General features: G+C 38.7%; 1 protein-coding gene across 30 annotated transcripts in view; it reads right to left on the bottom strand.

The window, feature by feature from the left end:
* LOC142369208 (receptor-type tyrosine-protein phosphatase delta) overlaps nucleotides 1-17,696 on the bottom strand; it is a 377,816-nt gene that overhangs the window by 124,788 nt on the left and 235,332 nt on the right. The gene's annotated exons all lie outside the window — the stretch shown is intronic.

Below are 17,696 nucleotides of genomic sequence, written 5' to 3'. Positions count from 1 at the left end.
AGATTGTAAGGTGACAATGCTAACCACTGTGCCACTTCACTGCCAAAAATGTTTTAAATTGGACATGAATAGGCCCAATATAATGCAGATTAGTCCAGTCATTGTTGAATTATTGTATTATATTATTGCCTCTGTTGCAGTATTATGTGAACATTACTTTCAAATGTTGTAACTGGTTAAAATGGTGCTAATTTTAACATTATCTTGTGGCAACCCAGACAATACATCTGTCAGTCAATATCATCAGCAGCTATTAGCCAGTCACAGTTTCGTATATTGGTATCGGAGCACACTTTGTGCAATTTGTGACGATGTAAAGTTTTTCTTTCTTTTCCTTTTTTTCCCTTAAAGGATGCTTTTGTTGCAACACATTTCCAGCAGAGTAGTTCAAGAACTCCTGCTTAAGCCTGATTCTTACTCGGCGCAACCGCGCAACTGTTCTGGCTCGAGAACCATTAATGACGTCATCGAAAGCGCCAGCCCCTTCACAGTTCCTTCAGCTCATAAGCGCAGTTTGCGCCGAGTATGCGTCACATTTGCAGTTCTCCCCAGACCAGCGGGCGTCACTGTTGAGGAAACAAGCTGAAGAACCGGACAAAGAAAAGCATACGAAGAAAGCATACACAATGCCACCTGTGGTGTAGAACTGTATATATATCTCAGAAAAAAAGTCAGAAAAAAAGTTGTGTGCGCGCCCTTGCGACGCGCGAGGATTTTTTAGCTTGCGACGGGTGGCGTGGTGGAATTTTGGGTCACGTGACCGTTTGCGCCATTTGCGACCAGCTAGTAAGAATGGGTCAAAGCGAGGTTGCGCCGAGTAAGAATCAGGCTTTACACCACTGAGCATTGTCTTCAGCACTTGTAGCATCCCTTCATCTGTGTAGCCACGACAGACTATGTCCTCATGGAAAAGTGCTGGAAAAAAGAAATCAATGACCCCATCATATTCTCTTTTCCTATTACAAAAACTGCATATGAACAGTTACGCTTTGCATTCCTACGAAACATCTTATCCCTTTAGCTGAATGCTGTCTATCTAACGTTAAGTGGCAAAGTTAACCATCAATAACAGATCGATTTCGCATTTCTTATCTAATTTAAGGTTTGATTGGAGTAATTTGTGATGTCATCACATTGCATTTCATTCTGTTTTGAGCCAGTGCTTTGCATCTATATGCTTCTTATCTGCTCATATATTCTGTTCATCAGTAGGCCTACAGCCAGTTTCCAATAAATCTTCTGACTGACACGTTTTTCCTCTCTTTTTCCACTTTTTTTGGATGGTTACTGAGAACAATGTTAAATAATAATTGGTTGCTCTATTATCTGATTTTAGGTAGAAAGTTTAAAAAGTTTTGTAAAAGTTTATATTTAAATTACAATAGGTGTTGCAGCAAAATATTACAAGTCAATGCATTTGATTCACTTCAGCGCATGAGATAAGTTGCTAATAGCATAAGTTTTATTAGTATTGGAGGATGTTTTTTCACTGAAAGAGAAGCAAAGAACAAAAAATAGAGTTATTACTGGGGAGAAAAAAATGTTTTTTGTACTTTTCTCAATTGGCTTTGGCAAGAGTTTGATTTAACAGCTGGCTCTACTCCATCGATCTGATGGGTTGATGCTGGCCTATGATAGACAAATGGCTCACCTGCCAAGTAGTTCTTGAAAGTGCCTACCCTCTTACAAAAAGTTCCCAATGAGATAAGAAGAATTATAAAGAGGCATAAAACAACAGGCAAAGTACAGGTAGCTTTTTGCGCAATACTTAAATGTTCTCAGTTTCTTTCCACAACTGATTCCCACGCAGAGGGGAGGCAAATAAAATAGTAAGAGCAAAATCTCTCCATTTGAAAATATGTCATAACCAACAGTAAGGTCACTTTAAACCCATCAGTAAAAGACCAAGTTAAAACTCCCTGCAAGGGATATTGTATTGCTTCTGTTGTCAGACCTGGTGTAAATGTGTGCCCATGTCTATTTGGGATATATTTCATCTACATTTATTTTTTTTCAATGGCTTTGCTTTGATACGTGGAAAGCACATTCTTTGTTGTGAACCCCAAAGTAAGCAGTAAACTGTTAATCATAGTGTAATGATTCCAAGACGGCATACATTCACATCCATGACACTGAGTAGATGTAATGTTGCATTATAATAGTTTTATAATAACATAGTCAAGTGCATGGTCCTCTGATGTAGTGCTTAAGAAAAATAACAGGAATGTCCCAGGGAGACAGATGACTATGACCAATTGTGTTTTGAGAAAAGTTGCTCTTGTGGCAGCAGCCCAAACCCTGTGATGCACAACTTAGCCCTGAAGACATGAACATCTAGTATCCAACGACAGTACTCTGAGAAACAAGGAGGTAGACTACCCGAGTCAGCAGATCTGTTTTCTTACCAGCTCTCAGACGTGTCATTTATCTGATTGAGTAACTGTGATTATTATTTATGCCTGTAAATTATACCTAGCTCCATTTTCTGAAGGCAGAATTTGATAGTCTTTGCTTGTACACACATAGGCCAGAGGAAAGCATGAGTTTTGTGACAATGACCAATGGAGAAACTTGATGAAATTACTTTTTAGTGAACTATTACCCTCAACTGCTGCCAATGAAAAAGTGCTGTGGGAGTCCGATGTTTGTGTCTCAAGGCAGAGCTTACTCTAGATCACAGATGTGCACTTATCAGACTTTCAAAACAGCAATTGTTTGAAAAAAAAAAACAATGTTGACTTATTGACAGCATGAATTGAAGGCTGGAGCACTGTTTTGGTTGTGACAAAGACACTCAAACATGAAATATTTTGCTTGATGAACTTAATTTTGTTTTCAAAAAATATTTTTAAGCATGCAGCTCAGGCCTGCTAACATCTTTTTTTTTTTTTTTTCAAATCACTCAACAACACTCTTGAACAGAACAACATGACAATAGTGATTAGATTTATCACCCACTCTGCATCTAACCTTGTGCTTTCATATTCTTGGCACCATCTAAAACAGTAATCCAGCAGCACTTGTTGATAAATGCGGGGCAAGGGTAGGATTTACCAAGAGTCTGCCTTGCTGGCCTATCATGACTGAACTTTGTAGCTGAATGGGACATGGTTGTCAATAAACCATTTCTCCGTCAATAAAAAGCATCCAAGATTGACTTTATTCCTCAGCCGAAAAAATGCATTACAACCCGCTGCAAGTTTTCCCATTCATACACTTTACAACACAAGGGTAATTTAAAAAGACTTGTTTTCTGTGCAGGAGGACAGTGACAGTACAGTGGTATTATGGGAGTCAAGAGTGTTTGATACGGGTATTTTATAATGGTTCGTTCATGCTTAGATTGATACACATGTAGGGTTGTATAATGTATTACGCTGATTGACGTTTACTCTGTAAATATAATTTAAATGCAGCAAAGGATGCTAAAGGTTATCAATATTGCTTTGGATGAATAATGTAGGCAAATCTTTTGATGTATATGTTTCCCTGTGTACCTGCCTACACAGTCAGTCTTTGGGGATTATTCTAACCTCCAAACTAATTAGCACTGTACATTCTCATTGCTTTGAAATTTAGTTTGTTCTTTTTTTCTTTCTTTCTTGTATTTTTCAATGGACAATAAAACAAAGGTAGTGGGCAGAAACTTGCAATGCCATTTTCAACTATAAGGTCACTTAATGTTATGAATGCATTCATTATTTGCTTTTCACAACCATCTAAGGTACCAGAACTAAAGTGAATTATCTTGGCACCTATTTGGAGAATTACAACACCTACAACGTTGTTGCCTGAGCTTTGATGATTTATTTGATTTGATTTTGTTTTGTTTAATCTATTTTTTTATTAAAGCTTTTATTTAGCTGAGAAAGATTATTTGACACCAGCTGATTTCCAGAAACAAATCCTACAAAATTTAGTTTTTCTGTTTTCAATGACCATGAAACTCGGTGCCGACACTTCTATCCAACTCAAGGGCGAATCGCAATATTTTTGGCAAATTATTTTATTTAAGCATGAGGTCAGAATTTCAATTTTCCCAATAATTTTATGTTTAGGTCCTGTCACAGACTGGTGACCTGTCCAGGGTGTACCATGCCTCTCACCCGATGGAAGGTGGGATAGGCAACCCTGAATGGAATTATTATAAACACACATACACGTATGTTTATACATGTATAAAATGAACTTCTAGTTTGTAAGAAAAGAGGTCCTCATTCAGTCTGCTTAACAACGTCTTATTAACTCTAGTCATAATAATAGTCAGCTGGCCAGTATAATAATAATCAGGTAATACTAGTCAGCTGAATCTGAATTAAAGGCCACTGCAGGCTCAGACTGGATTTTGTTGCTCAACAGGCTGGGGTCAATTATTTTGTAAGTGATTCCAAAAAACTGCTGTATCAGTGTAAAGCTTTATGTTTGGTAGGGCTGATGGCAACTTAAGAGAGGTATTTTTCCTTCGTAGATGACATTCTTATTCTTGATAATTTGCTCTTATGATTTTGTAGAGAAACTCAATAAATAAATAAAAATTAGAATCTACCTTTTAGTGTCAGACTGACAGATGTGAAAAATGCAATATCTTTCACTGTCAATCTTCCTGTAGCCCAGGGTGCAGGCCTTTTCACCCTTGACAAGTTGCTGGCACTTTACAAATGACTGTCCGTTAAGTCATTACTCTGTTCCCTATGACCCAAAGACAACACCATGTATAACGAGAAAAGACACAAGAGAGAGTTGTCTGAATTACAAACGGGGATTGTTGTTTTCATATCCCCACACCTCAGAGTTGATGCATTTATAGTCCCTACCTCCCCTGCAACCCTGATCAAGTAAACCAGTCATCGTAAAATTAATTTTCCCACCAAGCGAGACTCACGCTGCTTGGGATAACAATCTATCTTAAGCGGATAAATCTAATCCAATGTGTTGAGACGGATGGAGATTGACTTGTTTATGGCCGCTGCCCAGGCAGTCAAGAGAAGGAGAGAAGGGTGCGGTGGGGAGCTAAGAGCAACAAATGCCAAGGTGATCTTAGACACATCTCCAAGGCACAAAAAATGTAAACCAATACCTAATTCTAGTATTTGACTGAAACATCTGATAGTTCTCTTCCGTCTTGGAATCTGTCAGTCATGATAGATGACTAAGTATACGGTCATGCCCTTATGAGAAATTGAAGTTTGGTTAAAATTGTAAGTCTTAATGGCCACAGAGTTAATCGCAGACAAAACAAGATTTTTTGATGTGATTGAAATGATTAAATATGATGGTGAGATTGATTGCCGTAATCACGTACAAGCAGTGGTGTCTTTTGGTTGGATGCCAGACAGTTGAGTAAAGGGCCTTACACAATCACTTACTGACCCACATAACTTGGAGTCTATGCAGTTGTTTGATATGTCCCTCAAGGCTAAACATTCTGTCCTGGAGCCAGATCATTAAATTGTTCATATTTCTGTTTTCAAATGAGACAATACTGAATCCAACAAGTGAAAACTGGATGTTATCAGTCACACCTGACTTAAAAAATAATCATTACTCTATGAAGCAACTTGGTATCACAAACAGTGTGTCCTCTCTTTAAACTAAGTTTAAAATGTGAAGGATTTCTCTGAGGTATTAAACAGTCTAGACTGAAGACCAACAATCACGTTAGAAAAAACATTCTTTGTCAAATATCAAAATTCTCAAAACTCAGCTTGCCTGTTTTATCACGATGATGTGGGTGTAATCTAATCAAATTTAATGGCACTGCAAGCAACATGAGCAGATAACTCCCTTACTGTCATCACTGAAACGTTGTTAAACTTTGATTACACAGTATAGCCGTTTGAACACTGGAGATGTTCAGGAGCATGTGCGGACAATTTAATTTGGTCCTTTGGTGTTCACACAAGCACATCACATTGGGAAGCTTTCTACAGGAGATGTACTCTACCGGCTAGAAATGCGAGGGAGGGGAAGCAGGGGAACGGTTGTCTAGAGCGTGTAGGAGGCAGCGAGTGATGCAGAAATTACGCTGTGGAAATCGCTGCGTTTTCTTTGCAAAGCATTGAGGCTCTTTATTATGTTGATATGATTGTGTACTGCATGTATCCGTACATATCCACAATAACAGGGAGTGAGCAGAAAACAGCTTATAGGTGAGCAGAACAGACAAACTCTGTGCTGCACACACACACATCTTCACACAGTGGCAGTGAACACGCCAGAATACTCACTGACACATATTTTGTGTCACTCATTGATGTTCCAGAGATTTTCCTTAGGGCTGATTGGAAAATCTCAGCAAAATGTCTGCAGCTTATGTTGCGGACATTTGCGTTCTCACATGCCACCACTCTGGAAAATCTCTAAAATATTTCAGGACTCCACTCTCTGAGTGAAAGCAGCTTATTAACCCTGACATTTTTCAGCTGGGTCTCAGCCACTTCAAACCAGTAAGAAAAGCACTTAGCCTAAACATAAATTCATAGATACAACCTACATATTTGCAGTGTTGGGTCTGACCAAGTAAACTTCGAGTGACTTGAGGTAATACAATAGGTCTCACTTTTGGTGCTGCCAGTGTCAGGCAGACATTCCGTGCTTGATTTCAAACATCGCGGGGCGTCAGTGTGGCAATTATAAACAGTGCAACCACAGAAGGAGACATTATAGTAGAATTTTTTAGAAGATCATAGTTCAATATTTCACAATGCATAACATATTGTTTACCACAGAGAGGTTCACAGGCACATTAACAATGAGAATTCAATACGGTGCACTCTTAAGGAGGTGCTGCTTGAACTCTTATTTGACCTGTACAGTTTGGCCAGTTGCGGGGCACACCATGACAAGTGCTGCGTGCTTACTCATCTTTTCTGGTACTGCTGAGTCACCAGTAGTCAATATAACCTTCTTAGGATGATTTGATGATCAAATGTGTGATGTGGCTCATGGATGGGACCTCAGTTTGATTTAGGTGTAGTGCTGGCAATGAACTGAAAAGCAATTAGGTCCATTAACAGATCAACTGGGATGGTGTGAGCAGACATGGTGCAAAGCTGCCTGTGCAGTGAGACAAAGAGAGAGATAAAGGCAACGAGGGAAAAAGGGTTTAGACAGATTGAGTCAACTCTAGCTTGGCAGAATCGCTCAATGGAACCTAGCTCAGGACGTCTGTCCACCAAAACAATTCAAATTGGTGTGTGAATGAGTGTTAAGTGCCTCACAAGCAGGTATTAATCAATAGTGTGATCATGCAGCTGAAATGGAGAAGAAGGAAAAACAGATCGAAGTGGATAAGAAACACTTTTGATCTGGGCACATTTATACTTCACGACTATTCAATCAGCATGAAGTCACTTCTGCAGTTGTGGAAATTGCTCACTGTAGAGGAGGAAATACATAACCTGTGAGAACCATACACTTTCTACCTCCATGCGTGGCAAACATCTGGTACCATACTGTACTGATACGCTGGTTGCTCTGCTTTTTAGGGATATATATATATATAATGGGCATAATGGGTTTCCTTTGGAGGGTGGCTGGGCTAAGCCTTAGAGATAGGGTGAGCTGTTCGGCCATCCGGAGGGAGCTCAGCATCGAAAGGAGTCAGCTCAGGTGGTTCGGGCATCTGGTTAGTATGCCTCCTGGTTGCCTCCCTTTGGAGGTTTTCCGGGCACATCCCACTGGGAGGAAGCCCCGGGGCAGACCCAAGACTCGTTGGGGGGATTATATGTCCCTTCTGGCCTGGGAATGCCTTGGGATGCCCCAAGAGGAACCGGAGAGTGTTGCTGGGGAGAGAGATGTCTGGGTTTCTCTCTTGCACCTGTTGCCTTCGCTACCCGACTTCGGATAAGCAGATGAAAATGGATGGATATATATAGATATAAATTCAATCAAAATAATTATTTTTTGTGTATGGTCCATGTGTACTCTGCCCCTCCACAACGTAAAACTGTTCAGTGACTGCTCAAGGAAAGTGACAGAGGCGAAGGAGTTAATCAGTAAATATATTAATTAACAATTATTAACAACAACACTTCGGTTATATACTAATCCTGTGTGGAACATTTATTAGTATGTATTGTTTACAGATCATTCAAAGATCTTCTCTAATTTTTTTTGCAATTTAATTTTGTAAATCTAATTACAATAATAATTGTAATTGATCATTTTTCCATTATGTCACAGATTTATAAAACTCCCAAAGAAACTGTAGCGTAGAAAGAGAGAGAGGAAAAGCAGGATAATGTGACCTATTTGCTCATTTATTTGCCAGTTCTCCATCTTCCCCTCTAAGTCTGTATTCCCTCTTAACCCTCTTCTGCAAAAGAATAGTGACGCAGATCTAATTTCCGTATGCATCTCTTTATGTCTGTCAGTCTCTATCCATTCTAGTCTTTTATTTTTCCCTCTTTGCAGGTTTCTACATCAGGCATTTACGAGAAACCTCTCACTATAGCCGATTGATCATGGTCATTGTTTGCACCGGGTCCTCCATTTTACAGTTCAGTGTTCATGAAAAGGGCCGTTTGCCACTTCTTTCTGTCACCCCCTCCAACCCAAAATATACTCAACGCACATGCTCTCCTTCTCTCTCTAGCCAGTGATCCGCTGCTCACATGTTCACAAGCAAACCTTCATCAATTTCACACCTGCAATGCCCTTCTATGCCAGTGTGAAAGGTAGGAGGAGGTGAATTGATCGGTGAAAGCTGACAAAGCTTGCTTCAATTCAAAGTCAGAGGGTGGCAGAGCTACTTGCATGTGGGACATATAGGACATGGAAATGGAAAATCATTAATACAGTTTTTGATATGAACATAACCACGATCTCGAAAAAGTTGTCCTGTGTCTTTTTCATCAAAACCATTGGCAAAGCTGCAATTGTTTGTATGGCTGCCTACCATTTACTGGCCCTCTGTAGTTAGCCTCTTTCTTATTTAATTCCCCAAAGATGAGTCATGCAACTTCCGTTATAAATTTAGTAATGTTCTAAAAGTTGTGATGGAAAAAGCCATCCAGAAGGTAAACATCCTCTCTACTCCTTTCCTCCCTTTAGTCTTGGGAAATTAGGCCTTCTATCATCAGCCAACTGGTGCATTTATGAGCTGCTAAAGCAATTGGCGATAGTGGTGAGAACTCAGCTGAGGCTAAGGTAGCACATTCACCTGAAGAGAGCCTTAAGCTAAATGCTTCAATGAAATAACAGAAAGGAGATGAATAAGGAGGGGAAAGAAAAGAGTAGCAAGGTGCCTCATTCACTGGCTCAGGGGTTTATGGGATTGCTCCCAGCTGTCACTCTATGTAGTGAATCCAAGGCGCCGTAATATCTTAATTGTTTCAAATTAAATGCTCGTAAAATGGCACAGGAAATGAGTTTTTCTCTCTAGCTAATCCAAAGCAGCCCCTTGACTTACATCTGGGCCCGCTTTAAATGAGAGGGGGTTGGAAAGGTGGAATGGGTCCCACAAGAGATTGCTATGGATATGATGGTGTGGAATTAGTGTTTATAGACTGTGAACTGTGAGCCTATCACTGTGCAAATGTGAATCACATGTCAGAGCGTCTTTTAACCCTTTTGCCTTTTTTTCTTTCACTTCAAATCATTCTCCCTTTCTCTGCTAAGTCTCTCCCTTTTATTAATCCTTTACACTCGTCTGCATGAGTTTATTTGTACTGATGTATGTTTAGGAGCAGAATGTGTGCACACAAAGGTTTATCATAACAAATACTTTAAATATCCTGTAGGGATTCAGACATTTATTTGCCCCTCATATCTCCTTCTGTCACGTCTGAACTCATTCCATGGCAGACGTTCAGATCACTCAACCAGCAAAAGGGTCCTGAATGATATCAGTCTTGCTGTTAAACACACACACACACACACTTCTATATGTATACATTGATGAAAATGCGCATGTTGGCATACATGCAAAGAGACAAATACTAAGCTCTAGACTCCTCAATCACCAATCACCAGACTAGGAAATATACTGCTTCGGACTTATGGCACTTAACATACCAGCGGTTTACACATTTAATACATGACTTATGTCTGAGCACATCACACCATATTACATATGGCAATTCTGAACCAAAATTCTATTCTGAGTGAGTATTAGAATTTCTCATTAGCCCCTGTTAATGGGACATCTCTCCTCCCATTCTTGTACAAATACCAGCTCAAAGTTATGGCCTTAACAGGCAAATCCAGCAGACAATTACATGTCATTACATCTACAAAGTAGCTTTGTGATGGGGTGCAAGTAGTTAGGGTGATAAGGGCAGTGGGGTAAATCATTGCGAAATGAAACCCCAACTGAACTGAGAAGGCCTGACATCTCTCCACTAGCTGAAAAGGGTAAAGAAAACCTTAACGCAATTATTGCAACTAAAACAATCCCTTCTTAAAATTCAAAAATCCCATGACATTGTCTTAAGCAGCAGACCCTATATTCTTAACTGAAAATGGAACAAACACATCAAATCAAAAGTTGACACATATAGTAGTTTTTATATAGCTCTTTTTATGCTATTTTGAATTATATCATTTGATCACATCCCATCTATCCCCTTGCTTTGGTTCTGTCATGTCTATTTCTCTCAGCTTGTCCTCCTTTTTTATTCTTCTCATTCTGTTTTCAAGAGTCTTTTTCTAGTCCCTCGAAGGTCTCTCTCATCAACTCCACAGCTCTGATTAGGCTTTTTTTTTTCATTCACACACTACACAACTCATCTTCCTCTTCTGTTCCATGATATGCTAACAAGTATTTATTTCACATTTTTCCTTTTTCTTTGTCTCTTTCCGTTGACCATTGTTATTACCTTTCTCTCCTGTCTGTATGATTTCCTATTTACTATGGCTTAGGGTGCAAATTCACTTGACCCTTTTTTCTTATCCATACATCATGGTCTTTAAAGACTCCCTGTGACCTCTTGCTTTGAACTATTTATCTTGTATTTAGTCTTATGATTTAATCGCTCAGATTCTCAATTAGCTGCCTATTGCAGCAGTTTGCCCTGCTTGCTGCAGTTTCAGTCTCTGCCTCATTCGTTTCTCTTCTTCTCTCTCTCTGTGCCATGTTTGTGGCCTTTCGCTCTCTGCACATCTAATGGCTGGGGTGTAATCCACTGGCTAATCTGCTGACAGCCTGTGTGACAAGGCATTAGCTTTGTGTCACTGCCTACCATGCTGCTTCTCAGCATGTGTGTCAGAGAGACAGATTCAAAGAAAAAAAAAAAAGAAGAGAGATGAGTCTATGAATGTTGGTGCATACCAATAGGGTGCAAGTAGTGGCTTACGTGTGTTTGCTGCTTGTTGTCAGTTAGATGCCCAAGTGTAAAATTGATATTGTAGCTCCTCAGTTTTTACATGACCTATCACCTTTCCATTTTTCCACTATTTATGTCCAGTGCTGCTGTGTTTTGTCCTCCATGGGTGATATAAGTTTTAATAAGATGCCAAGTCAGACTGCTATGAGTGCTGCAACAGGGGGACAGGACAGTGAAAAGCCTTGTCAGGATGCCCTTCTTGCTTTGTCAGGAACCAGCCTTTGTTAAATAAGGCTCAGATTATTTCCAACTATTGTATTTTTTATATTGTATTATTTTCATGATAACAGCTTTCAGGATTAGTTTATTTTCTATTACATTTGGCTCCAAAGCCTGGTATTCATGTTGTCCCAGCTAAGAATTATTTGCATTATTGATTAAACTGTTAAGTATTGGATCCCTTTTTTCTTCTAAATCATGTCTGAGGAAAACTGTTTCTCAGAGCCTTAGGCACAGTCTAGGAATATTATATTGTCTCAATCATTCTATTAATATTGAATCCACAGATATAAAGTAAAGCAGAAAGTAGATGGCCCCAATTTCAGATGTACAGTTAATTGATCATTACAGTTATTTGTAACTGACTAATAATTCCAGCACAACTTTCTTTAAGTTTTCATATATTCGTTTGCTTTTGGGTATCATCATGTAAGGCCAAGCAATATTTTTCATATTCTGCAAAAAATAATACATTTCTACCTTGATGCTAAATCTACCTTATCTAAATCAACAGTCCCAGTAAGGCACAATTCACCTTTATTTTGCCAATAACTCTGTTTTTTAGCTTCTCTCCCCCCTTTGTCTCCACCTGAGTGATCCCGTTATCACAGCTGACCCCTTGCTCGATCTGTCGACAGCCAAAGAGATTACACCAAAGGCCAAGGAACACACTGGGCTCCCCGTTTGAAGAGGGAGGGAGAGACTGCCTGATCCCCTGATACTGATAAACTGACCAAAGCTTTGGGGATTCAAGAAGATCCTATTGAGAATGGGCAGAGTGGTGAGTTGGGGGTTTTGCTATGTTTGACTATAAGTCTGCCTCTAATCACAAGGCTTTTCAGAGGGGATAAAGGAAAATAGAATGGGAGTTTGTTTTGGACTGGAATATAATGCACGTTTTCCTAAAAGCTTGTGAGTTTAGTTTTGATGAAATCTACACAGCACGTGGCATATTCTGTACAGCTGGGTGAAAGTTGTCACATCAGGGAGTTAATTCTTTTACACATTTCTTCAAGTCAGCTGCTAAGCATCTTGTAGATTATTTGCTTTGTGCAAATGTTCTTTGAACTCTTGTCAACAACAGGTTTACGTCATACGTGGTATAAAATTTTACACAACTGCTCAGACTTGGAGTGCAAAAGTTAATGGTTTTATTGGTTTCTACCCTAACCCTTAAGCAAAAAATAATTTGTTAGCGTTATTCCTTGATCCATCCATCCACTCTGTCATTTTTAAAATGTTGCCACATGGGGGATATTGTGCCAATCAAACGAGACCACAGCACAATCATTATTGATTCATGCACCATAAAAGCAGAGCAGAGTAAGACAGACTTCTATGAAACGTGGCTTGCCAAAATGCTGTCAGAGACGAAGGTTTGATGGCTCACTTGTCCACGGCTTCCACATCATGTTGTCTTCACCAGCTGTTGTTTGACAGAAAGGAATTCTCCCCCGCTATGTGCAAAAGCACAGCTATCAACTTAAGAGACTTGACAGCAACACACCATGGGCCCATTTTTTCCCCGATTGTTTCATAATAGGTGTTACCGGTGGAGCATCTGCAAATGGCATGATAAAACAACAGCAACAAATAAAGATGAAGTTGGGAGAGTGGAAACCCGATCGTCTCTTTCTCAGTAAAATAGTTCCATTAATGTATGCATTACCATTTTTTTCCTTTTGTTTTCTTTTATTGTTCGTTTTGTGTCATTATTTTGAGGGTATGCAGTAGAGTAAAGACATAAAAAAGTGCACCAGCCAATACAGTCCTGGGAAGCAGCGAAAGCAACTGCCTTTTATTGATCTGTCCTTAATTACAGGAGTCAGTAAAATTTATGGCTTTCAGGCCTGCCAGAAGCCACTTATATGGCATACTGAGTTAGGCAATCACTTCTAATGGCAAGTGATCAAATGATATACTGCTCTGCCATCCAAAAACAGTAGGGAACGAACATGGGGGGGAATAAACTCCAGCCTGGAGTCGCATATTGCCAAACAAGGTTTGTCAGAGCTCTGCAGTTATACTATGAACAAAAATTCAGAGAACCTTATCAAAATGTACCACAATTTGCTATTTTATTTGTGGCTTTACAAAAGTCACTAAAGTAGTATGATATGAAAATGGTAGTCATGCTCATCTTCCATTTACCATTTTCCATTTGTCTTTCAAGAATCAGTAAGGTTTCACCATGCCAGCAAAAGGTGCATCATCCTTGAAACACAAATCAGCATAGTTGAGACACACTTTGATGAATGCAGTCAAAAATACTGTATGTCTGCATATGTGGACAGTAAAATTCCATGTGCTGTATATTGCATGCTGGTGGGCTTGTTGCTGATTGTGAGAGTGGGACAAACCTTCAAACACTTAGATCATCGTAATTAAAACATAAATTAGAGATATTGATTTGCATGCAGTCACTTGAGCAGGTTTCAGAGAAGCATTGATTCATACAAGTGCTTGGAAACAATTCTTCTGATATGCACAGAGTAAAATGCAGAGGCCCTGTAAATAAAATCAATACCAAACAAGCTGCCCAGACTTCTAAAATAGTAGACAGTGAATTACAATCGAGCGTATAATGTATGATTTCAACAGGAATCCATGAGCACAGCGGACAGATGTAAGTTTTATTGTGGTGTGTAATTAAATTAGAATAAAGAAATAATTCAAGAATTACTGAATGATTGTTGAAATTCATAGCCTAGAGCAAAAGTTTGGTCGGTCAATCTTTGCTTTTTACAAGACAGGTTTACAAAAAAATACACAGCATCTGTCGAGCTTAAACGTCAGCCAATCTATTTTCATACTATCTAAGATCAAAGAGTTTTATGTGGTGTTTCAGGGTTAAAAATCAATAAGTCCTGCTGACAACCAGCACAAAAAAAATAAAATATCGACGATAAAAGTGTCATTTGTTCACAAATATGCAGGTGATTCGTGAAAACAACGAGTTTTTTTTATAGAACCCGTGGTAAGGCATGCTTTGACTGCCATTTTAATTCAATAATGAATTTAAAATCTTGTGACTACTTCTTCCGATACACACATTTTCACTCTGTTTTATTTGTTGCACTGACCAGAGCTTGGCAGCATACTACTTTATCTCAGTCAGCCATATTTGTTAGTTTGAAAGCAGTCCTAATTTGCCTGGAATACACAGAAAATTAGTCCTACTTAAGATAGTCAACAAAAAGAGAGCTTTGTGCAGCCAGAGGACATTGATGTGTATCTGAAGACTGAATAAGCCCTTGTCAAAGTCTGCTTCTGATGATGGGTAATGGAAAGGATAAAAGTCTACCGTAGTACTAACACAACGCTGATGCATTCTTTACATTGCATTTTTTTCATATCATTGTCAATATGCACAAAATGCAGGCACTGCACATCTTTATGTTTTCAGCTTTTAACAAGGTGTGCTAAAGAGTTTTCCTGAGAAGTAATCAGTCACTCTTAGTAGAGAATCTCTTAACTTCAAGTTCATAGTTCAGTTCAAGTACACTTTTTTTCCCCCTCATTTTACTCTGTTAAGTTAATTTTGCGTGATGGAACAACAGAAGCACAATAACTACATCTGCATAGGTGCCATGTGCTATGGCTGAAAGGATATTTCATAAAATGGCTCTGGGCCTGCACCTGAACCCCATGCTCTACATTTATACATTCATAGCCCAGAATAAGTGTCAATTTTAAGTGAGCTCTGTACCACAAAAATGGATATAAACATAAATTATATACCAGACCTGGACTTTCATTTCTACTTGTGTGATACCACATTTCAATGAATGTTTCTAAGAATCATGCAGTGAAGTGTCCATCTCATAGGAGGAAAGTAAACTCAGGAAAGAATGAAAAAAAAGTGGAAGAAGATGGACAGGAAGCAGAACAGTTGGGTATGAGAACAGGCATGAAGACAGCAACGACTGGGGAAAGAGGCAACTGAGAATGAGGGAACTGGATGTATAGGGAAAATTGGATAGGGAAACAACAGAGGTAGGGGAGAGGCAGGCAAGAGCAGATAGCGAGAGCAGAGTGGCAGGAGAATGAGAGAGGTTAGGAAGGATGGAAATGAAAGAGGGGGGAGTGAAAATTGGAGATCAGAAAAGGAAGGTGGTAGAGGAAGAGCAGGGCCTTCCATCCCTGTACTTTATCCTCAAAGCAGCTTTAATCTGCCCTCACATCATTGGCCTAAGAAATCCCTCAGCAAACTCTGCACATACACACATGCTTATCAGGCCAGAAACCATCCTTTGACAGTTATCGCCAGTCTACATTTTGTCATCATACAGAACTTTTATGCAATTTGTAGCAAATCTTTCAGAAAAAGAAAACGGAAAACCTCACAAGATTTCCTCTTATCATAGCCCAAGTTAATGTTCAGTTTACACTGATTATTGAACCATTTCTATCACATAGAACAAAAGTGAATGATTTGTTTTCCTGTGGTTCTAAAAACAATCTTTGCACAGACAAAAAGTATGGCTCAAATTTATTTGAACAATTGCCATAAAATAAGAGATTTGTAGGAAAAAGAAACTTAAATTAAATACATTAAGTGTGCACATACACAGCACCGCCTGAGTAAAGATACACACTTGCAGACATACAACCTGAATAAACGCTAGGAGCTCAGGAGACTATTGAATTAAAGCAAGGCTGACTAACAGAGTATGACGTGTCCAAAGCCTATCACTAATTATGCCCCCACTGCTACAAACTGTTCCCTTACCATGATCCACAACAGGATACATGGGAAAAGGCTCCTGCAATTACTGTTCAAACTACCGTAAAGATGAAGTCATAAGAAAGTATCAGGACGTGAGATTTTTACCAAGATGTGTTTTTTTTCATCAAAATATTTGTACTATTTTTCTTTATTTTTGAGATCCATGTGGCAGTAAAACAACTTTAAGATGTAAAAACCCCCAAAAATTCTTACAATATGTTTGTAAGTAGAAATGTGAAAAAATGGTTTATGGTGTCTCACACAACAGTTTGAAACGTAGTTTTAAAAATATATATAAATATATATTTATCCTTAAGCGATCATCTTAAACTGCACAATGTCAACTTAATGAATGTCACAATTAAGGTGACACACAGTGATTTATTTTTTTTAATTCAAGAACATCTTTTAGACAGAACAAACTGTATTTTGCAACAGTCACGTTTTCCAACTGTTTCACCACATGGGGAAGGCATTTAACCAATCAGAGTGTATGTTGTTGAAACATCCCATAATTACGGACATGGCAAAGTCTCTTATTTAAGCATTCAAACTTTATAGGAACTTATAAAGATAACAATTTCAAACACAAGTAGAAAGTGGAAAAAATAGGAGAGCAGCCGAGTTTTGAAAATGTTTGGTGTACAGATGGTCTGGAGTCTGCTTTGTGATGTGGTGTAGCTTAGCGGTCTCAGCAAGCTAGTTAACGGTTCATTTTAACACTGGCAGTGCTTTACAATTTTGTTTAAAGTGCTTGAATTTTGTAAAGATGGCAACCAGATCATTGTCAGTTGTTGAATCAATCATTTAAAGCTTTTTTGTGGAATTTTGAGGATTGAGTTTAATGTAAATATTAATGCAGTATTAAGTTTAATGTTTGCATAGTTAAATACCAGCATGTTTAAAGACACTGACAGTGTACAACCTTGTTTGTGTTGTGATCAGGTTCAGTCAGTTCAGATCACCAATGGCTATATTGTTAAATATCTAAAAATGTTTTTACTTGGTCAGATTGGTTGAAGCTGAGGAGGTGGAGAAGTCATCCTTTAGTAATAAGGTTGCTACATCGATCCCCAACTTCCCCAGTTCACAAGATGTCCTTGGGCAACATACATAAACCCTCAATGCCAAAAGTAAGGTAAATTAAACAGATCTGTGTAATCTAAGTTCTCGAGTTCTACTATCAAGATTAAGAGATCGGGGATTTTTTTTCATATGCTTTGTCTCTTTGGTCTTATCTGCATCTATAGATATGAATATTTAGATAATATGATAGCCATGTTACTGCTGACTAAATTAATAATAAGTCTGACTAAATTACCTACTTCCAAACTTTCAACTTTTACAATGTATGCTTCCTGCACCGTGCTCACAAGACAAAATGATTTAAAGTGGTAAAGGAGTGATTGTAAAAGAATCAG

Source organism: Odontesthes bonariensis, chromosome 19 (genome assembly GCF_027942865.1).
Source record: "Odontesthes bonariensis isolate fOdoBon6 chromosome 19, fOdoBon6.hap1, whole genome shotgun sequence".
NCBI lineage: Eukaryota > Metazoa > Chordata > Actinopteri > Atheriniformes > Atherinopsidae > Odontesthes > Odontesthes bonariensis.
The sequence above is the reverse complement of the archived record's forward strand: the minus strand, read 5'-3'. Positions and strand labels throughout refer to the sequence as shown.